We start from the raw sequence: 21,291 nt of genomic DNA, 5'->3' as shown, positions 1-21,291 counted from the left end.
TAGGGACAAGATGAGACTGGGCTGGGACGTGGGCCTGTGCATGGGCCTAGCTCAGTATGGCTGGGCTGGGCAAGGCAGGGCTGTGAAAAGCTGGCCTTGCTGCAGCCTCACTGTGTCAGGGACTGAAGGCCTCAGGGCCTCAGTTTGAGGAAGCCTATCTGAGATGGTTGCTGATAACCATGTAACCCACAAGATACAGCCCAGACTTTCTGTCATCTCCTGCCTCTATAATTTTCTTCTTGGGCAGTAGTATCTGCCCTGGATGGATTGTGTCCAATCTACAAACAGGATGGAGCTCGGCAGTAAAATGAGTACAGTTTTAGGGTCCAAGAGTAAAATATGAAACTGCATGAGTATTAAGTTGGTAAGAGTTCAGTTTGTTTATTCAGAGTTGTTGATAAGAAAATGCTTACTTTTTATCATATGATTCTGAGTGAGATTAATTGTATTAGTCTGTCCATACTGCTATAATTCTGTGGCAAATCAGGTATTATTTGTTGTTCCACATTGAACATAAAATGAGCATAATCTCTGTTTTTGTGTGGTCTGGCTAATTTAACAAAAAGTCTTCTGTCTACTCTTGGCTGAGATCTCTACTTCATCAAACAAATCGAGGATTAAAGAGTGTTGGCTGCAATTTAAAACTTTAGATTGTAGCATAGATATCCTTATAATATCATCCTCTGATAATAATCTATTGTTTATTGCTTATAGGGTAAGGTGTTACTTGGCTTGTGGATACTGGGACCTAGTGCATAGAAATCAAATGACGTGCATAGTTCAAGAAAAATGCAAAACTTCTTGGATAGGCTATGGAAAGCAAATTAAATCAGACAAGAAATGTATCAGTAGGAAGTAGTGATTCAATCTCATTTTGTTTGTATTTTAAAGTCATGAGTTCACTTCTTATTTGCATTTGTTTCATGTACAATACATGCGGTTTATTCACAACCACCCCAACAACCTTCTTATGTCTTCTTTAAGCAAAACTAAATGCTGTGCAACCCTTCAGGTGATATATGAGGAAGTTTATTTTAAACTATTTTCCTGCATATACAACCACCATGAGTTTGGGAGTTGGGCTCTGGGATAAGCCACATCAGAGTAATTTTGAAGCAACCTCTCAACATCACAGAGTGGCTGAGGTTAGCAGGGACATCAACAGATCACCAAGTCCAATGCCCTGGATCCAGCAAGGGTCAGATAGAGTGGGTAGCTCAGAACCATGCACATGCGGGATTTGAGTATCTCTGATCTTGGAGACTCCAGAACCTCTCAGAGCACCCAGCTGCAGAGATCAGTTGCCTTTACCATTTTTTTTTTCTTGTTTTAAATGGAATTTCATATATATATATATATACGTATATATATATATATATATACCTCATCAGGTGGAAATGTTTAGTAGTATCTAAAGAAAACTAGACTGGTTTATTAACTGCAAAAATAGCATACAACAACTTTCTATTGTCATATTATTTGTGCTTCTATAATAATGTTGTAAAGAAACATTAAACCCTGTAAGCATTAAAAGAAAAAATGAATCACACAGTGGTAGCTAAAAGTTAATGGATGCTCATAAAGGTGATTTTAAAATTATCCATTGTTTAACTAAATTTTGTTTGTTGATTTCTTAGGTTGAATTTTTAACATGACACACAGACAAGACTGAAAAGTGCTTTGTAAAGAAAGTCAAATTGTTGTGTGTTATATTCTAGCCTTTTCTAGTATGTTTTCCCTCCCTGGATTTGACCAAAATCAAATGTAGAAAAGGAATTTCAGATTAATTACTGGCTGTTTATATGAGTGCTTAAATTGTTAAAATATTCATTTAGATGTGAAAACATCTAGCTGGAACATTTATATTTATGTTCTATATAGCTAGAACATTTTTCTTTATAAAATACTGACTGTGATCATATCACAGGTTAAAAAAAATCAAGCAACATGTATAAAACAATATCACTTCCAATATGTAGTTTATATATATATAGAATAATATATAGAAAAAAATAAAATATATTTGTAGATATGCAATATATAAAAATGCATACTAAGAAGTCATGCTTTTTTTTTGTTGTTTGTTTGTTTTGGTAGGTAAAACTACTTTAGTGAAGTTATTCTTGTGAGTGATTTACTAAACATAGGCAAAATCGGAATCCGATTCATTTAAACAAAAACAAAAAAAAAAAGCAAAAACAAAAATAACAAGTTTTTGATTAGTTCAGATTTTTAAACTGTAGACATAAAGAAAAAAAAAAGTATAAAAACCTAACAAATCTCAGTATATGGGTGCTGGAGGCATTGGCATTGAGTATCTTTTTAACCTTCATTTCTGTGTGTACTGAACTTAGGATCATATTCTCTGTACTATATCCTGATTCCACTGAGGTAAATAACAAAACTCCCACTGTACTCAGTGGTACAGGATTATTCCCTCTATTTTTTACTGGTGCAGAGGCTTTTTCCTTACTATTGTTGTATCTTCATATAAATATAGCAAGCAGCATTACTGAAAGCCTGAAGTTTCAAGCCATTGCCTTGCTCGTCTTCTTAAATTCAGTGCCACATGGCAGATTTTTGTGGAGCCTTATCTCTCAAGCCAAAAAGAAAAGCATGATCACAATAGTCAGCTTGGCTTTTCTTCTCATCTCTATATGCACTTCAGTGCAGGAGAAGTTCAGACACCACAGAGCTTCAAATGGTTTCCTTTCAAAGGCATTAAGAAAAGAAAGGGAAACAAATATTGAGCTATTACAAAGAAGTTTTCAGCCAGTGCATGTTTATTAAGCTTACTTTATTCTATCCAGCATATTCAAAGACATCTGATTAAACTGTCCCAAATAAAAAGGACAAAGCTTTCTTCAATCTGTGCAGTATAGATAAATAATTTTGTGGGAGATTTTTATCATCTCTTAGGCTCTGTACTGGAGACTTGAGGCATTTCGAACAGGCTGTGTGTGCACTGCCAAATACAGTCCTGTTCAGAATATGCTGAAGTGTTGTATCTGGATAATTAGAGAGATAAAAGATTGTTTCTAATCACTACATGAAATACTTTGCAACTCTTTATAGATACTCAGGCATATTTCTTGCTTCACAAGTATTTCCAGTGAAATCACTGGAATATGGCACAAGAGTAAGGGTAGGCCAACATAGCAGAGAGACTTTCTGTATGGCCCAGTATGCAAAGACCTTATTGTGACCTCTGTCTGAATATCCTGCTTTAAACTTCATGTTCTCTAATGTTTCAGCTGTGCGTTAGCTTTTATTTACAGGTATTTTTGGAAGGGACCATTCAAAGATGAGAAGAAATACTGAATAATATATTAATTAAAATGGAGACAGAGGAGGACTATTTCACCCACATCCTTAGCTGTAAATTCTTTTGAAGTCAACATCTAACACTTTCTGTTATCTTCACGATTTATTTATTTCAATAATTAAATCTGTTCCATACAAGAAGTGTTGATTCTTATTGAATTAGGGAATTTAACTGTTCCTTTTTCACACCATGCTTTAGTATGAAAATCAATAGGCCAAATCACTTTTTATCTACTTACACTTTCTTTTAAACTGGTGATTATTAAACAAATAGAGTGACATTCAAACACTGTGACTAAACAGACAGTCCTCTTGCTTCCAATCTTTACTTGTCCTTTTGTTCACCTTTTTCTTAGTTTATCTAAGAGATAGGTCAGATAATAATTTAGCTTCAGTTTTACGCAAAACAGTATTGCCACCATAGTCACACATCATATGCATCTGCTTGGAGATCAAGGCTTAGAGCTAGTGTCAAGGAGAGACTGGAATGTTATATCTACAGTAATAAAAGAAAAATGTAACCTCATTTAAAAAATAAGTTAAAAAATCCTTTTATAATATTTTTCTCATTTTGAAATTACATATATGATGGAACTTCCATGACTGAGTTTAGGACACTTCAAATACATACATGAAAGTGTACTTTGTGTATACATATACATCAATCAGTAGCCATGTGGATCTGCAACTAAAAGTTTTAACCAGGGAAAAATACCTTTACTAATAAGTATTTACAAATTGTCAATTATTTAATTTTTGTCCATGAGTCTTCTTTTCTGTATTTTCCCATTCTAAGCACTGTCCTTTCCTCTTGCGGCTTATACCAATGATTCCTGATAAAAGTAATGGCTACTTACCTGCTTCATCCATGTCAATCATGCAGATTGCATGTCTCTCTGTTGACTGTTTCATAGCATTATTCTTCTTGCAATTAATTTGCAACTGGCATCCTGATAGCAGCACAGCCTGAGGATATTCACTTTCTCATTTGTGATATTTCCTTTTCATTCTGCTTGTTAATAGACCAAAACAGTTCCTTAAACATTTATCAACCACTTCTGTTTGCTCTGGATGGGAGGGAAAGTGAATCCCACTGAAGAGAAGATTATGCTGATGTCTTCACTGAAGAGTAATTACTTTAAAATGTGGTAAGTGGGTCCCAGGTCCAGAGTTTACTGCGGGTCAGCACTACCTGTAGCTATCACTCTTCTTCACTGCCACTAGTTAATGCAGTTTGCAGTTATTTATGAGCAAGCATAGCACAGTCTATGGCTGACTCAAGCTCACTGAGGCAGTAGTTATCAGGTTCTGTTGCTCTTTGCATACATGTAAATGCCTCTTTAACTGGAGGTGCCCACATTTTTCTAGCCCTTTCATCCCGTCTCTAGGAGACAGATAATAAAATTAATGAAAGTAGGTTTTATTGCACGTTTGGGAAAGTGATATGCCCTTGTAGCTCTGGATCAGCAGTCTCTGATTTCATATTTGCATGAGGTTAATAAAGAAAACAAGACAATTGATATAATACCCTCTCCAGACAAGATTTTTCTAACCGATAAAACACCATCATGACCACAACACTGCAATACATTAGCTTACCACTGCAAGAGATACCTCTTTCATTATGGTTTTGGGGGGCTTAAAGTTGAACTGCTTTGTATACGTACATATAGTAATGGTCAAAAGGAAAAAACAAAACAAAACAAAACAAAACAAAAACCTTGGAGTTGTTTCTTGATCAGAATTCCTCTCTCGGCTCTTTTATTTTGTGAAAAGGTTCAAAAAGCCTCTTCTTGTTTCTCTGCATTCAATAATATGATTTTGGGGGAGGATGGGGGGAAATTGGAACTCCTGGCAGCTCCAGAGAGCAAACTGCAATTATAACATTCCCTGGAGTGTAAGGAGGGCAATATTATTCTCTTGCAGAAGCAACCTGGCTAATTTTAAAGTCTGTTTCATAAATGTGCCTTACAGCACCCTAAACATCATTCATTTTAGAAGAATTGTACCTCACACATACAGTTATTAATTTCCATGCTGAGTTAATGTGGCATTTGTATAATATTCTGGGATCTTGACAGCACTCAGTAAAACTGTATCATTTATAATATCTGTATTGTTTTGCAAAGGGTATTTGTGGGGGGAAGAGTTCCTTGAATTAATAGATAAAACTCTCTGGAAAGGAAATGAGTTATTTAAACTTTCTTAGCAAAATTACAACTGTTTTATTAGCAAGAGGGAGAATCTGTGTAGCACTCTGTTACTACAGTTGTTCTTATTATTAAATGATTATAGTACCTGTGGCATTATGAGCAGCCAGAATACAGTGACTTTGCCAAAGCATTCTAGTTATGAAATTCAAAGATGCTGAGTGCCATATATAATTCAAATATTGTGTAAAAATGATTCCCTTATCCCCTCATAGGGGGGGGAAAAAACAGTATTTTCTTTATTTTCATTTAAAACATAATTTTCCATTGCAAGAAGTCCAAAATTAAACTAATTTTCTTCTTCCTTTTAGCAAAGTGGCGAACAAAGAGCTTGCTAAATTTTTCTGCTTGCTGAGAATTTTGCACTGCAGCTCAATTGTAGCAGGCATTTACAGCCATAGTGAGGCTCTCAAGAAGGAGGATGCCTTCCCCCGACTCCATCATCTTCACATGCAGCCCCTTCTGCAGATTCCTTACGTTGAAGATGCCAGGCTTGCACATGGGGAGACAAAGGGTCCAGCCCTAGACACTCTACACTCTTTCTCAACTCTCAGTTTTTCTGCTTTCACTAGCACTCCATCTTCATACGGAGATCTAAATGGATTTGTTCAGGAAGGGAACTACTCTTGTCTTTCAACGGGCCTGTTTGCTGGTAGGATAAGTGAATTCCCAGACAAACGTTTTAATGAGAGAATTGTAACTTACATCTTCCCTAAATGTGGTCCATTCTGTGGTCCTTTCACCTTACTATTCTTGGAGATACCTAGCCACTTTATGTGGCAAGATTTAGATTCTCTCTACCATGGAGATCTTGTAATTCGTATGTGCCAAATGAAGCAACAATTTGTGCAAGACTTTTTTTTTTTTTTTTTTTTTTTTTTTTTTTTTGTTTGGCCTGTAAAAAACTGCTCAGTTCTTTTCCCCGTAGATCATGACAAGCTTCTACATGGGTGCCCAGAAGAGAAATGCAAAATCTTGTGTTTGGGATGCTCATTTACTCTCACATTAGACATTGTTGTGCTTCTGGGATCCAAGAGTCTTTTCCTGACTGTTGCCCTAAGCACTTGTAGTACTGAAGACAGAGAAATTGAGCATAGACTTCTTCCTGCACTGGCCAGCAAGAATTGTACAGCTGATCATTGGAAAAGCAAGCTGTCAGAGTGTATGGTCTTCCCAGTGCTGAGCTTGTACAAAGATGGATTATACTGCATACTGCAAAATCCCCTTTTTAAAGCAGGAGCCAAATCAGTTTGGCATTTGGGATTCTTTTTTCCTCCCAGCAAAGTCAATTGGAGTTTTGCAGCAGACTTCAATGAGAAAAGGATAAGGCATTAAATAACATGCTGCACAGCTTTTGTGTTACTTGAAAGGAATCCAGGCAGAACTTTGCCAGAGTGATTGTGAATGTGGTACTTTTCCAGAAGAGTTTGGAGGGCCTCAGGCTTGGCCAAAGGAGTATAAATCAGTTCAAACCTAAAACTGTGCTACATTTTCCAAAATGTAAATGACAGACAACAAAAGCATGAGAAACATGGAAGCTGTAATTCAAGTTAACATCTGAGCAGAGTACAAAAGAGAGATGCAGCTGGTTAAATTAACTTTTTTTTTTTTTTTTTTTTTTTTTCTAAAGAAACTTCAGTTGCAATTTTTTTTTGTATTGAATTTTAAAAATAGTCCCCACTTTACCCTCTAAGTGAACTGGAAAAGAACAAATGACAATAGCATGGTAATTTGGGGGCCAATTTTCCTTAAATACACGTTCTATTCGATATTGAACCCTTTTGATATTTGGAAGCTTCAGGACTCAGTTATCTGAAAGAAGCTGCATAAATTGAGGAATTCTGACAATACCGCTTGGCCTAATAGCTGCTTGATCATGATTTCTCGGTGGATCCCACTGTTCCGGCTGATTGGAAGGCTCTCAGTTGCATACAATAATACTGAAATGCGAGTCAAACTGCCATGGTTAGGGTTATGCATGCATTGTCATTGTTAAGCCCTATTGTCAGGGTCTTTGTAATCTGGGTGTAAAATCATTCTTATCTGAGGATACGTGTACAAGCCTGGAAGCACATCCCCTTGACTATTTTTGCATATTTTTCAAATTGTTTATTCTCTTCTGCCACCTGTTCCTATTTTTTTTTTCTTCTCTAACAAGAAGAAAAAGTTTCCTTAAAATCTAATATTCAAAGTTGGGATGGGGTGTTTTTTTCAGGGTAATTACTATTTCATAGTAATATATGAGAAAGGCCACTGTAACTGATCCATCCAGAAGTAACTGAAATTTAGGAAAGAGAAATTTGCAGTTGTGAAGTAGTTTTTCTTGCATGTTTACATATTTCTCTTTTCTTATATGAGAAATTAATATTTTTTATACTGCTGGTCTGTCTAATTGCATTTAATATTGGACTTTTTCTCAGCAAAGGGGAAGGATAAAAGAGTTTCTTTTAATATGTGTACTGTATATACGCAAAGCTGGGTAGATCTCAAACATAATTAAAAAAAAAAAAAGAAAAAAAAAAAAAAGCACCACTCCTTTCTTCCTTTGTTTCATGTTACTTTTACTCTTTTTTTATCTGCTTGATCTGACTTGGTACTTGTACTGCACTCTACTAACAGAATGGGGATTATTAGTCAAATTCAGTATTATGGATCAATTCCTGTGCATTCACATTGGTGTTGTTATTATATTATATAGTAACGTTCCACTATTTGAAACCAACAGTTCAGCAATATGATTAAAGCAATACTTGAAGCTATTCTAAAAGTAACTATGTGATTCTTGAGTACTTGTCATATAAAGGCATATCAATTATTAACCCTTTACCTTACAATATTTTATCAAACTTTATTATTATTATTTTAAACTGTGGCAAAATTAGGCTAAAAAAAAAAAAAAAAAAAAAAGTTAAACTTATTTTATTCTGCAAATGATACCATTCATTATTTTTCTCCAGAGCGGCACAGGAAGTCCCTGACCATTATAATCAAAGTCTATTTGTCTTGATAACTCCAAGGCAGGTCTTTGTCTCAAAAGACCGATCTACACCTGTGTCCTGGGTCAGGTGCATAGAAAGACCTAAATGTCAGGCAGGTTTGGTTGCTAAGTTCCCATGCTAAGTTCCCAAGTGAGTGGAGGCTGTGAGCTGCTGCTCCCCAGTGCAACCTTTTTTTTTTTTTTTTTTTTTTTTCCTGAGGAAGGTGGTAGAGTGCAGGAGTGCCTTGTCTCTGTTACAGTGTATATGCAGCAGTGCAGGAAAATGAAATACAGTATCCCTCAGTGTCAGCCTGCAGTCCTCACTTCCAGGTGTTGGTAACTTGCATTTCTTACCCATCTATTAGCTCTTCCTTCCCTCCAGCTTTTTTCCAGTACAGCTTTAGTGAGTGCTAGGAAACTGCTTCTGAATGCCCAGGAAACTGCTTTCTGCCTGCCTTTATAACCACAGTGGGTCTGTGCTGTTTCTGCAAGTTACGTGAGTGGTTCTTGCAGGCAGCCTGAGGAGGCCTGTGTGCCCATGATACAAGGTGATTAGCAGCCTCTGGAGATTACCACCTGAAAACGACACATTGCCATTCAGAGACCTTCTTGGGAGAAGTCAGGGAAATTTATGCAGTAACTGCTGGCAATTTGTCTGGCTTCAGCCAAAGATATTGATTGCTAGGTGCATTAATTTTAGGAAGCAGACTTTCTCTGTTTTTATCAAAGTGCCAATACACAGCTGTAAAATCATTTAGCTGACTTAACTAAGATTATTTGACAAGGAGAACAGTTGTATTAACGTAAGTGAGCATGTCTGTCTTTAATTGCCTTCCTCTTTCAAACAACCCTGTTACAACCAAATGGAATGATCCTAAAACATCGTTATTGCTACCTTAGCACTCCACAGAGCAAAGATGTCAGGTAAACTAGTAAAAATATCTTACATTGGCTTGGTATTGGCAAGAAAGCATCTTCTTCTCAAGTTACCTCTATTTCTTTTTAAATTATTTTATGTGTTTTATATATATATATATATATTTCCTTGCAAGTCCTCCATGTAGATTGTGTTGTTTGTTTTTCATGCTTAAATTTTTCTGTCTCTTCTCCATCATACATTCCTTAGTTAGATATTTGTCTTTAAACAAATAATAATCAAAATCAATAATGACTTTTCTGGAATTTTTTATCTTCTAAGAGAGGACAGTCTTCTTGGTGTTCTCTGCAGGCCACTGGACAGTCCTGAGTAGTACAGAAGTACAGACTAACTCTTATCTCAAAATGACAATGGAAATAAAAAATAAGAATAATAATGCTGGTTGAAAAAAGTAGAAAGCTAAACAGAAGCTTGAGTTTTAATCACCTTGAAGGCAGACTGAATTCAGATGACTGCATATATACCGGCATGCCAGGGTGGCAATAGTGCTTCTGATTGCACTGATCAGTGCAGCAGATGCTCTGCAGGATGAATGACATGGAAGAAGCTTCAGAGTGATACAACTCTTCTTTTTCCTCCCAGTGTTGTGGCTACAACTACAACCTTTAATCCCTGTGTATGAACCCACCTCTTATTCAGTGTTTAGCTTTAATGTTGGGATGAAAATTCAGTGTGTGGCAAGGTTTTGGTACTGGTGTGAGTGGGGTAGGTGGGTTCTGGGGTGGCCTCTGTGAACAGAGCCCAGCAGCCACCCCATATAAGATCAGAGCCAGCTCCAGCCGGCTCTGAAGGGACCTGCTTCTGGCCAGAGCTGAGCCATGAGTGATGCTGGTTGGGAGTCTGGGAGAGCAGGTTGAAGGAAGGGAAAAAAAATTGCATTGTTACAGCAGCTGGGAGAGAGGAGTGAGAAGCAGCCCTGTGGTCCCCAAACAGTTCAGTAGGAGGGCAGGAGGTGCTCCAGGCACTCAGGAACAGTTTCCCTGCAACCTGTGCAGAGGTCCCTGGTGGAGCAGGCTGTCCCCCTGCAGCCCATGAGTCCCACATGGAGCAGATCTCCACGCTGCAGCCCATGGAGGAGCCCCTGGTGGAGCAGGTGGATGTGGCCTGGAGGAGGCTGCGGCCCATGGAGAGTCCCCGCAGCAGCAGGCCCAGGGCTGGAGCTGCAGCCTGTGGAGAGGAACCCCCAGTGGAGCAGGTTTTCTAGCAGGAACTTTGGCCCATGGGGGGCCCACGCAGGAGCAGTCTGTTCCTGGAAGACTGCACCCCATGCTGCAGACTCATGCTGGAACTTCTGTTGAACAATTGCAGCCCAAGGGAAGGAACCATGCTGGATCAGTTCATGAAGAACTGCATCCTGTGGGAGCTACTTCATGCTGGAGCTCTGGAAAAGCATGAGGAGGAAGGGGGGGACAGAGAAGTGTTATGAACTAACTCCCATTTTCCATCACCTGCCCTTTCTCAGGCCAGGAGAAGGTAGAAGGATTGAAAATGAAGTTGACCCTGGGAAGAAATGATGTGGGGGGAATGTGATTTTGTTTTGTTTTTAATTCTCATTATCTTAACTCTTATTAATTGCCAGTAAATTAAATTAATCTTCAACAAACAGTTCGTTTCACTTGTGTTGGTAATTGTCAAGCAATAGCCTTGTCCTCATCTGAATCCATAAACTTTTTCATCATGTTTTCTCCCATTGTCTTAAGTGAGAGAGCAGTGTGGTGGGCACCTGGTGGCCAGCCAAAGTTAAACCACCATGGACATAAAATGAGCACAATGCCTTTCTGAAGGAGTTCTTTTATGAGTTAATCAGAAACTCATAGTAACTCAGTGCAAGTAATATACTTTGAAAGTGCAAGAAATATACTTGTGTGTCCCTTCCCTTCATCTCCTTCTTCCTCCTTTCCAGTTGTTTTATCAACATGTTTAGCTTATGTTTGAAAGAAAAAAAATATACTGTCAAAGAAATACATGACGGAAGGAAGTGAAAGATATTGGATATATTATCAGACTCATAAAATGGCACTTGATAAAATGTCACATGAAAGACTTACCAGAAAGTAAAGATTTATGAATTATGTGGAAAAAGAAGTGATATAAGAATGCAGTAGAGAAGAGAGACTGGGGAGATATGATTTGTCACCATGACTGACAGTCAAAAAATAGTATTCCTGATTCTGGTAGTGAGCAGTGATATCCTATGTGACTCTCTTTTAAGACTAGTTGTCTGATATATTCAGTTCAACTTACGAAAACGGGAGGAGCAGCCTTATAGTAGACCTTAGGAATATTCCCAAGTAAGAGAGAGCACAACTGAATTACAAAATCTTCTTCTACATGACACTGTCAAAACAATCAAACCACCAGGATGTTAACTTCATCTTCTTCAGTAGTTCATTCATGGGTTCTTACACAACTACGCTATGGCAGCAGTATGTAAAGTTCAAGGAGGTTATGTAGTTATTAGTAATGAAACAGTGAAAAATGCTGACAGGCCAGGTGCAAACCTAGGTAAAAGCATTGACCAACAATGAGACCAACAGTTCTGTACTTAGAAGTCTGATTTAACCAAGATTGCTGAAAAGATCCCCCTCAAAACAAAACAAAACAACATAAATCACAATCAACACAAATCAAAGAGAACTGAAGACAGTCATAAAACATCTTGTGATTGGGAAAAAAAAAAAAAAAGGATCTGAGTTTTTCTAAAGTACTTCTCACATTCCTCAATTTCTGCAAAGTTAAATTATTTCATCATATTCTTCATGGGAACGAAATAGAGAATATTCTAGTTTTTGCTTTCCTCAGGCTTCTATAGATTTTATATTGTAATGTGTCCCTGTTATATGCTAATTAGTTGATTATACTTGAGCTGGTTCTCTGGTTTCAATATTGCCACACATTATGTTATTAAAATGTCTCAAATTGTGAACATAAATGTTTGAATAAGTAATGGAATTAGTTTTTTTTTTTTTTTTTTTTTTTTTTTTTTCCCCTCTAATGAGGGGAATTACCAGGAAAGCTTAGCTAAGGTCCAAGAAAGTCTTCAGAGGAAAGCTTAACTAAGGTCCAAGAAAGTCTTCAGTCTATTCCAGACCAAAGTTGTAAAAACTTGTGATAAAGCAAGAGTATAAATTGTGCTTTGCACTGTGAAAGAAAGTAGCCTTGAATGACTATGAAACACCACCTCAATAACATAAAAAACATACAAAATATAAAACAAATGTACTTTCATTTAAAAATCTTTGTGCTTTCCTGTAAAATTCCATATTTCATGTAAAAATCACAAAGAACTTTTTTTTTTTTCCTCCTATGTTGATTTGTGCATATGTTAAGATCAATACCAATCTGATGTTAATATGGTTGTCAGACAAGCCCTTTACAATTTAGCTAGTACCTTTGAACAAATGACTAGGGAGCTCAAGTTTCGGTCCACAACGATAGGAGAATCCTATTCTTCTGCATCCATTCTTCTGCAGAAGTCCCCAAACTCTCAACTATTCCATAATTATTTAGAAATCTTTCTTAAAGAAAAAGAATGAAAAACCTCGAAAAAATACAAAAAGGAAAATATATAAAATAATAACACACTGTTTGTCCAGAGAGTTTTATAATTGTCCATTTAAATTCTTTCTAATTTTACTAGAAAAAAATGTCTCATATTGTAACCTTTCTACTCTTTGAGGGAAGAGTAGCAACAGTTTAGCATGGGTAGCGAGACTGTGCAATATCGATATCTGTCTTTGAAATATCTGGCAAATTTTGAGAGGAAGCCCAGTGCCTTACTAGACTTTGGGGCTAAGGGTTTTACAGAAAAGCCCACAAGTTTCTAGTTGGCTCCATTCTTGCCCTTTACATCTGTCTGTGAAAGACTTCCTCACACTTCTCTCTCCTCTCAATAGGAAGGACTGTTGAATAACCTCCATCTCTTCGAAAGTTCACCTTTTGCACATTGTTGTTTCTTTTCCTCCCCAGTTTTCCCTCAGAAAATCTCTCCCATGCAGAAGTCCTAGTTTATAGTCCTAGCTTATAAAGATGCATTCAGAGTAACTGCATAGGCTTTGGTTGGATGAAAGGCTCAGATTTGTTTCTCATAAATAAAGTGTTCCTTTTTTATAATTTCCCCCCACATGGAATTTTCACATTATATAAATGTAAAATAAAATATTAAATATAATACATAAAATTTAATATATAACAAATAAAATAAATTAAAATAAAATAAATTATTACCTGTATCTAATAATAGCAGCCTGAAGTTAACCCTATTGAAATTTTGCCATTGATTTTAGTAGAAGAGAGAAAGAGATTGTCCTGGTTTTGGCTGGGATGGCGTTCATTGTCTTCCTGCTGTGTTCTGGATATAGGATGAGAATAATGCTGATAGCACACTGGTGTTTTTAGTTGTTGCAGAGCAGTGCTTACACTTACGCAACTGTCTTTAACTCAGCCCATGGATTTTTACGTTCTTTTTTGATTCTCTTCCCCATCCCACTGTGTATGTGTGTGTGTGTGCTGGGGGGTAGAAGGGAGGGCAGTATGGTGCTTAGCTGACTGCCAGGTTTGCTCCTTGTCTCTACATACTGTTTACACATGCATTTTGGTGATTTGATTTTGTAGCAATAAACAAATGAAAAAGTAAACAAAAAAATCAACCCTCTAAAAACCTCCCTCTACTATAGAATATTTAAAGTTAGAAAATCCATGTTGTCCATTTTAAATACATGAGAAAATCTGTTTTCTAGTTCAGTAAGATCATCAAGAAAAAAAAAATGTAAAAAGAAAAAGTCACAAGCAAAAAAGAGCAGTGATGTTGACAAAGAAATATTGTGAACATTTAATGGCAGTTCCAGTAGCTGCACAGAGTATTGTAGTTAAATAGTTTTGTCAGCTGCTTTTCTTGTAACCATTGGCCTTGCCATAGTTCTGTATAAACCTTTGCAGGAGATAGAATCAGCTTTAATGAAATTTGAGTATCTGACATATTAGGCAATGCATTATACTGGAAGAAATGCTCCTTGATATTTTTCCAAAGGACTTTCTCTTGACTCTAATCACTTTTTCCTTACCATGCATGATGTTAAAGAAACTAATTATTTTGACATTGACTGTAAAATAAATAGTTTGGGAGCATATGAGGCTCTTTACAAATTATTTCCTTTATCCTATATTGATAAACACTCTAAGCAACAGCACGTAGCAGAAGTTGATTTCATCATGCCTACTAGCTGCTGGACCAGTGAACTGGATCCCAAGCAATAGGAAAATCTTCCTAATTTTGCTGCTCTAACAACTTTGAACTCCATGATGGAAAAAAGTATTTTAAAAGATAAGATGTTACAAAGCAAATTTATTCTTAAAAAGAATCTATTTTAAAACATGTTTTTACTTAATGAATATCACTTGAAGTGCTTTAAATACCAAAAGGCCAGATGCAGAAATTATTTCAACCCAAAGGAAAATAATCATAATTTGAGTTCTGGTATTCTGAGTTTAGGAATGACAACATCCCAAAATTTAGCCCAATAAGTTGACTCAGAACATCTGAGTTACCCACTCAGCCTTCACCATTCAGAATTGGTGTATGTGGGTAAGTGCAATGAAAAACAAGCTAAAAAGCCTAGATGCTGAGCAGGGGCTTCTTAAAACTATCAATAGGAAATGCATGGCATGCCAGGTTTCAGCCTGTCTTTAAAGCAGAGACACTTGATTCAAGTCTGTATGTTTGGCATTTCTTCCCACTCCTAGTCCAGGTTCAACAGCCTACCCACTACCAAGTGGCATTCATCCTGTTATTAAAACATGGTGCTGGAGAAGTTTTTGTTGTTAACCTTTGGCTTAACAGATTTTGTACTCGCCCAGGATATTTTAGACCTCACCTCAATTTCCTCTTCAGCCTGACATGGATCAGATCTCTGCTTTCTGATTTATAAAAGAATGCCCTCACCTGGTGTAATACAGTAGTCATGGAGAAGGAAGGAAAAGGAGTAAAGAGAGCAATACACTCAGACTCTCTTATTAAGATCAATTGGTAAGGGCCAAAGGCAAACAAGCAAGAAGGACATGTCTTTGCAGTTCGGTGGTTACAGTACCCTGCCTGTGCTGAAGAGTTCAAAGAAAGCTCGAGCTCTCTTTGAAAGAGATGAGAACACAGCTTTAAATGTTTGAAAAACAAATTCATTTATTTGGAATGTATTGTTACTCTTTAATAGGACCAAAAATTTGACTGATGGCTATCTACATCTAACTTTAATTTTTCACTCCTATTTTTCCTTCCAAACTATTTAAGATCTGTTCTACTTCATCTAAAGCAAGAATTTTTCTCTTTTTTTAAAAATAAATAAATAAATAAATAAATAAATATTTTTTTGTATCGTGTACTGGAGAACTTGAGGACAATATTTTCTATTTTCTGTTCTGTATGAAGGTTTAGCTTTGTAGCTCCCAACTTTGTATTTTCATATCTGATTAGAACCATTGTAAAGCATGCATTACAACTGGAAGAAGATCTGTATTCTCTGAGTTAACACTTTTTCTGTCTTAAATGGGATGACTTCAGTGGGGTTGCACCATATTTCAGCATCTGAAAATCTGGATCAAAATTTAAGGTTATGATTGGAATGTGAAGTGACAGCAGTTTTACAAAAATTTGTCTAGCCCTGTCAGGCCTTACAATACCCATTTGAGTTGTTTAGGTGCTTTGTTTACATTTTAGTGACTGTATTTTCACTGTGTTTATATCTTATTCGTTGTCACATTTCAGTGCTATGATGCATCTGTACTAGTATAAAGAAAGTGAATTTCAGAGGTACATGTAGGGTCATGCATAGAAATGGTATTTTTACATTTGCAAATGCAGATATTGACAGCACTTATATACATCAAGAGGGGAATACCAACACCACTAGATGATGTGATCTCTAGAAAACCAGCATATCTTCAACGGAGAATTTTCTAATAGCCCTCTGTAGTCATCTTTGCAGTACTTCAGTGTAATCAGTGCCAATCAACATATATCTACGGAGAGCAGATCTCATCAAATGGACTTCAAGTAAGTTATTGGAAAGATTTACATGTGGTTGACAGGATACTGTCAGGCTTCTGCAAGGCTTTGAATGTTTAAAAATATTCAGGCACAAAGAAACCAGAGCAATATTAAATCAACATAGGCTATTTGTATACTATATGGAGTAGTTGCTAACCAAGAACATGCAGTAGGGAGTTATACTGGTGATTTTTGTTTGTTTGTTTTTCAATTTGAAGATTAATAGTTTCTTGACACTACTCCTTTTTGTTATTAAGCATAGTTTTTTTTTTTTTTTTTTAAGAAAAAAAAAAAAACTGTGACATGTAGAAAACATAGCCCTCATCAGTAACAGCTCTATCTGACACAAAAATAGGTTAAGTAACAAATAATAGCAAAGATGTCATTGATGCTTGTTAGTCAGCATAAAGATATTATATGCATTTCAGTACAAGTAAACATAATGTTGCATTAAAATAATAAAATTTGTTAATATCACCCTAATGTAGGATTTCTTCCTGAAAAGCTGTTCCTTTAAAAAAAGAATTTGAGTGTTGTGAAAGTTAGACAGTTTACCATAAATTGCTAGTGTAAAGCAGAGGTAGAGTGGTGTATGTGCTCCTCAGAGGTTTGATTAGGAACCCAGAGAAGGAGTAGAGAACTGTCTTCTTTCTTCTTTTCCTTTTTTTAAGAAGATATTGAGAAGAAGATATTGAGAAGAAGATATTGAGAATGGTCAGAGGAAGAGAAAACATGCCTTATAGTTAGGCTCTGAAGGTATTCAATCTGTTTAGTAAATGAGAGAATTTTAAGAATAACGAATACAGTCTGTAAGTACTTTGAACTAGAGAAAGAGATAAACTGCAAATATCTGCCAAAAGGTTAATTAACTACTGGTGACAGCAACTCATCATGGATTGTGGGAGAGCCTCACTGAGGACTTTAAAAAACAAATCTGAATATTTTTCTAGAGTATTTAATTCAAATGGAATTACTGAACTGAAACCAGAAATTAAATCATAAAAGTCCAATGGCCTGTGTCATGCAGAAGCTCAGACTGAAATCACAGTAGTCCATTTTGGCTTTAATATTTCTGTGGTGCCTGCTAGCATGTTAGTATCACAGTCAGTATTCATTTATCCACATAACATGCTTGCCAAATACATATTTTATCTCTCTTTTATAGATTATGAGCTGAGACAAAGATGTTTACCAGGGATGTACAATCCAGTTTAGACCTGTCTAAAGCCAGGTCTATATTCCAGGGTTGTTAGTTAGCACCATCATTTCTTTTTTTTTTTTTTTTTTTTTTTTTTTTTTTTTTTCCCCTAAAGGACCAACTCTTGTAAAAATGTGTTCCCTCCTACCACCCAATACAAAACAGAACAGCTGCCTGTAGCTGTGATGGTCTTATTCTGTTATGTAACTACGTACTTCCTATGTGAACACCAAGGTTTCTAATTTGTTTTCATCTAAATAGTTGACTGAGTGTAAATTTCTGGATTCGCAGGTAGCAGCTAATGCCTAGATGTTCCTCACAAATATTCACATGGAGATAAGTTTTCACTGTGAGTGCTTGTCATTTTCAGAGAAACAAATATACATTAAGAATTAAAATACACATCATTTTCATAGCTAAAATACACAATTTCAGCCTAGACAGGCCCGTGTAAAAGTATAATGAATTTGTTCATTTTTTTTCAGTGTATCATTTTACTCCTTTCACTCTCTTCCCTCTACTTAACTTAAAAGTTTTCCTTATCTTAGAAATCTCCAGTGCTTGTAATTTGCCATAGTACTTGCTACAAAAAAGGCAAGATGGAAAATTCATGAGTTGCCTTAAGCTGACTTCTTCTAAATTCAGTTTTCTGCAGTAGCCTGTGCCAACGTGTATGGAGCGAAATGACTCGTTTAATTTTCTTCCACAAAGATACAACCCCTCTTCTCTGATGCAAGCTGAGACAGGCATAGGATACCAGTGTAAAATTTCATGACCACCACCAAGATTGAGTTTTCCAGCATGTAAAAACCTCAATTATATTTTTCTGATAGGGTTTCCTTTTGATTACACAATCATGGTAGTTGTCACTGTCAGTGCATTTTTATTAAAGCTAATTTCAATATAAATGCTACTTATGCATGTATGTATTATGTGATATATCAAAAGTTGTGCACCTTTATTTAACTTCACGCATCTCTCTGAATTTTGCTAACATATAAGTGAATTCCAAAAAATAGTATGGAATAGTAATAAAGATAAACAGCCCACTCAGACTATTTTCGTTATAATTAAAGCTCCTGAAAATGCATCTGCTTTTGGCAAAGTACAAATAGGCAAACTTTCTTTTCCTTTAAGTTTTCATGCAAAATTTCTTTAGCCTGTGCTTTCTCTGTGATGTAGTTCATATACTCTGAATTCTCTCAGTTTGGAGAGGAAACTACCAAACCTTTTGTCCACACCATGTCTGCCTTGACAGTGAGCTGGGAAGTATGGTCTTTGGTATTTTAGGCTGCTAACAGTTCTTCTTACCTTTTCTGGTCACAGAAAATCTTGTTTATACCTTTGTGTTTCAGGTGCTAGATTTTTGAGCTCCTACAGACATTCACTATCTTTTCTAATAAGGCCACTTACAGGAAATTAACAGTTTGCTGATACTCATCTTGATGATCATTTGCTATCCTTTATTTCCTAAACTAAGAAAACAAAAAACAAAAAACAAAAAACATTATTTAAAGCATTTAGCTGATGGAAATATGTATTTCTTATAGGATTTTCCCAGGCATAATGTAATAGCATAAGCTTTTTCTCCTAGCATTCCTTCTAGGTTCATGAGATACATCAAAAATGACCACGCACTAGGCTATATTCTTTCTGTGGTTAAACATTTCTTTCTTCAGGGGATGTGTTGAGGAGGGCAAAAGGTGATGGTGCAACAACTTTTTATACAAACATTCCAGTTTGGGGGCAGCCTGAGGCTATTCCAGCTCCTTTCACAACTAAGAAGCCTTATCTGACAAAAAGTCCTTCAGACTGCAGTCAGATGCACTTAGAGACCTTGAAAGGGTTTCACTCACTCTACTGGACTATTTAAATCTACATCTGGAACATGCAGCTTGCAAAAAGACAGAAAATTATTCCTATGGAACAATAATATTATGGAACTGAGCTTAGGTGAGTACTTTACAGTTCTTAACAAAGACACAGTGCTCTAAACTGCTGTGGTTAGTATCCCACTGATTTAGGTTGCAAGTCATCTGGCCTTTTTTTTGGTCATCAGCATTTTTACTCTCTTTGGAATCCAGTTATGCAACAAATATGCTGCAGTTGGTTTCTTGAACTGGAAAGCCCAAAGGGTATTTACACAATTTTAGTTCCACAGTTTAGTAGCTTGCAGTTGTGATTTTGCCACTTGCTGTTCATTTCATGCTTGTAGCCATTAGAGGGCAGACCACAACAGATTGTTGCTGCACAGTCACATATTTAGTCTCACCGATGTTATTTTTGACGACAAGAAAGCTTGAGAGAGTTATTTTCAGCTTTTCTTGCAGGTAAATAAACCACAGCAGCAATCTATGGATGGGTGAGGCATTATTATTATTATTTATCATTTTAGCATTGTTTTGCTACTATCATCAAATTTTGAAGATAAACCTTGCATCTCCAAGATTTGCTTTTGTAGCTTCATTGTGAGCCCCAACACAGCCCCATATTTTAAAAGGTATACAGTTTTCACTTCCTTATTGGTACTATTCTAAGGAATAACCTCTGTTGTAACAGGAACTTCTTTGGAAGGGTTAAAGTGCATTCAGATAATCTGTGATTTATCACTCTTTTGATTAGAGAAAATGGCTATGAGAGACAGAGGGAAGTATGGACGTGGTTCATTAGTGAATATAAAGAATAGAAATAAGAAGCACTGGCCACCTTGTACTCAAAACCAACCAAACAAAGCCCTACAAAATACAACAACCCTCTCCCCTACCCCCAAATTCCTTCATTCAGGGTGCCTGTTCTAAAACATTTTTAAGAGTAACATGGAACACCAGAATAGATACAGATGTGGTTTATAGCTACATATCAACAATAACTTGGTGATTATAAATTTTAGAATTTAGCTGGATAAAGAGAAAAAAAGAGTGCTATTATTCTTATTTGTATATTATGATCATCTAAGGAGAGGGAGAAAATTTAGGAGAAAATATTTTTTCTAACATGTATTAATCTGTAAGTCTGCAGAGTTAAGGCGCACAGAGGAGTACTTTAAATTCTCTAAACTGAGAGAACTTTGCAATAATTGTCCATAAGACTGTTTTGAAGGTTGATATGAATAAACTTTTGAAAAAGCTAGATAGGAGGAAATGAACGCATTACAGCACACAGATCTAGCCAGAGCCTCAAGTGAATTATCCAAATGAAAGCTATTTCTGAATTATTCTTATATGTGGTCTATCAAAGATCAGTGTAAGGCAGAGAAAGCAACTTAAATAGATTAACCTGTTATCCTTTTCCTGTCCATTTAAAACAGTAGCTGCAAACATTAGAAATAAAAGTAAATCAAATTTTACTGGACTTTACTGGCAGGACAACTATGTATTCATGATTCTGTCTCTATCAGGACTTTCAGGACCAGTGGAGCCAAAGTAACAGGTGAAAGCTGAGACCACAGGTCTTCTTGGGTTGCTAAATAAACATCTGTGCATTCCACTAAAATTTCTTTACCTTCATGTACCAACGTAAATCACCTTCCTGAAAACCTGAAAAGCATACTAATTTATGTTGGGTAATAGTAAGCTTTCAGAGCTCAATTTCTCCCAGATTCTCCGC

The sequence above is a fragment of the Oxyura jamaicensis genome, chromosome 2 (genome assembly GCF_011077185.1).
Source record: "Oxyura jamaicensis isolate SHBP4307 breed ruddy duck chromosome 2, BPBGC_Ojam_1.0, whole genome shotgun sequence".
In the NCBI taxonomy this organism is placed as follows: domain Eukaryota; kingdom Metazoa; phylum Chordata; class Aves; order Anseriformes; family Anatidae; genus Oxyura; species Oxyura jamaicensis.
The sequence above is the reverse complement of the archived record's forward strand: the minus strand, read 5'-3'. Positions refer to the sequence as shown.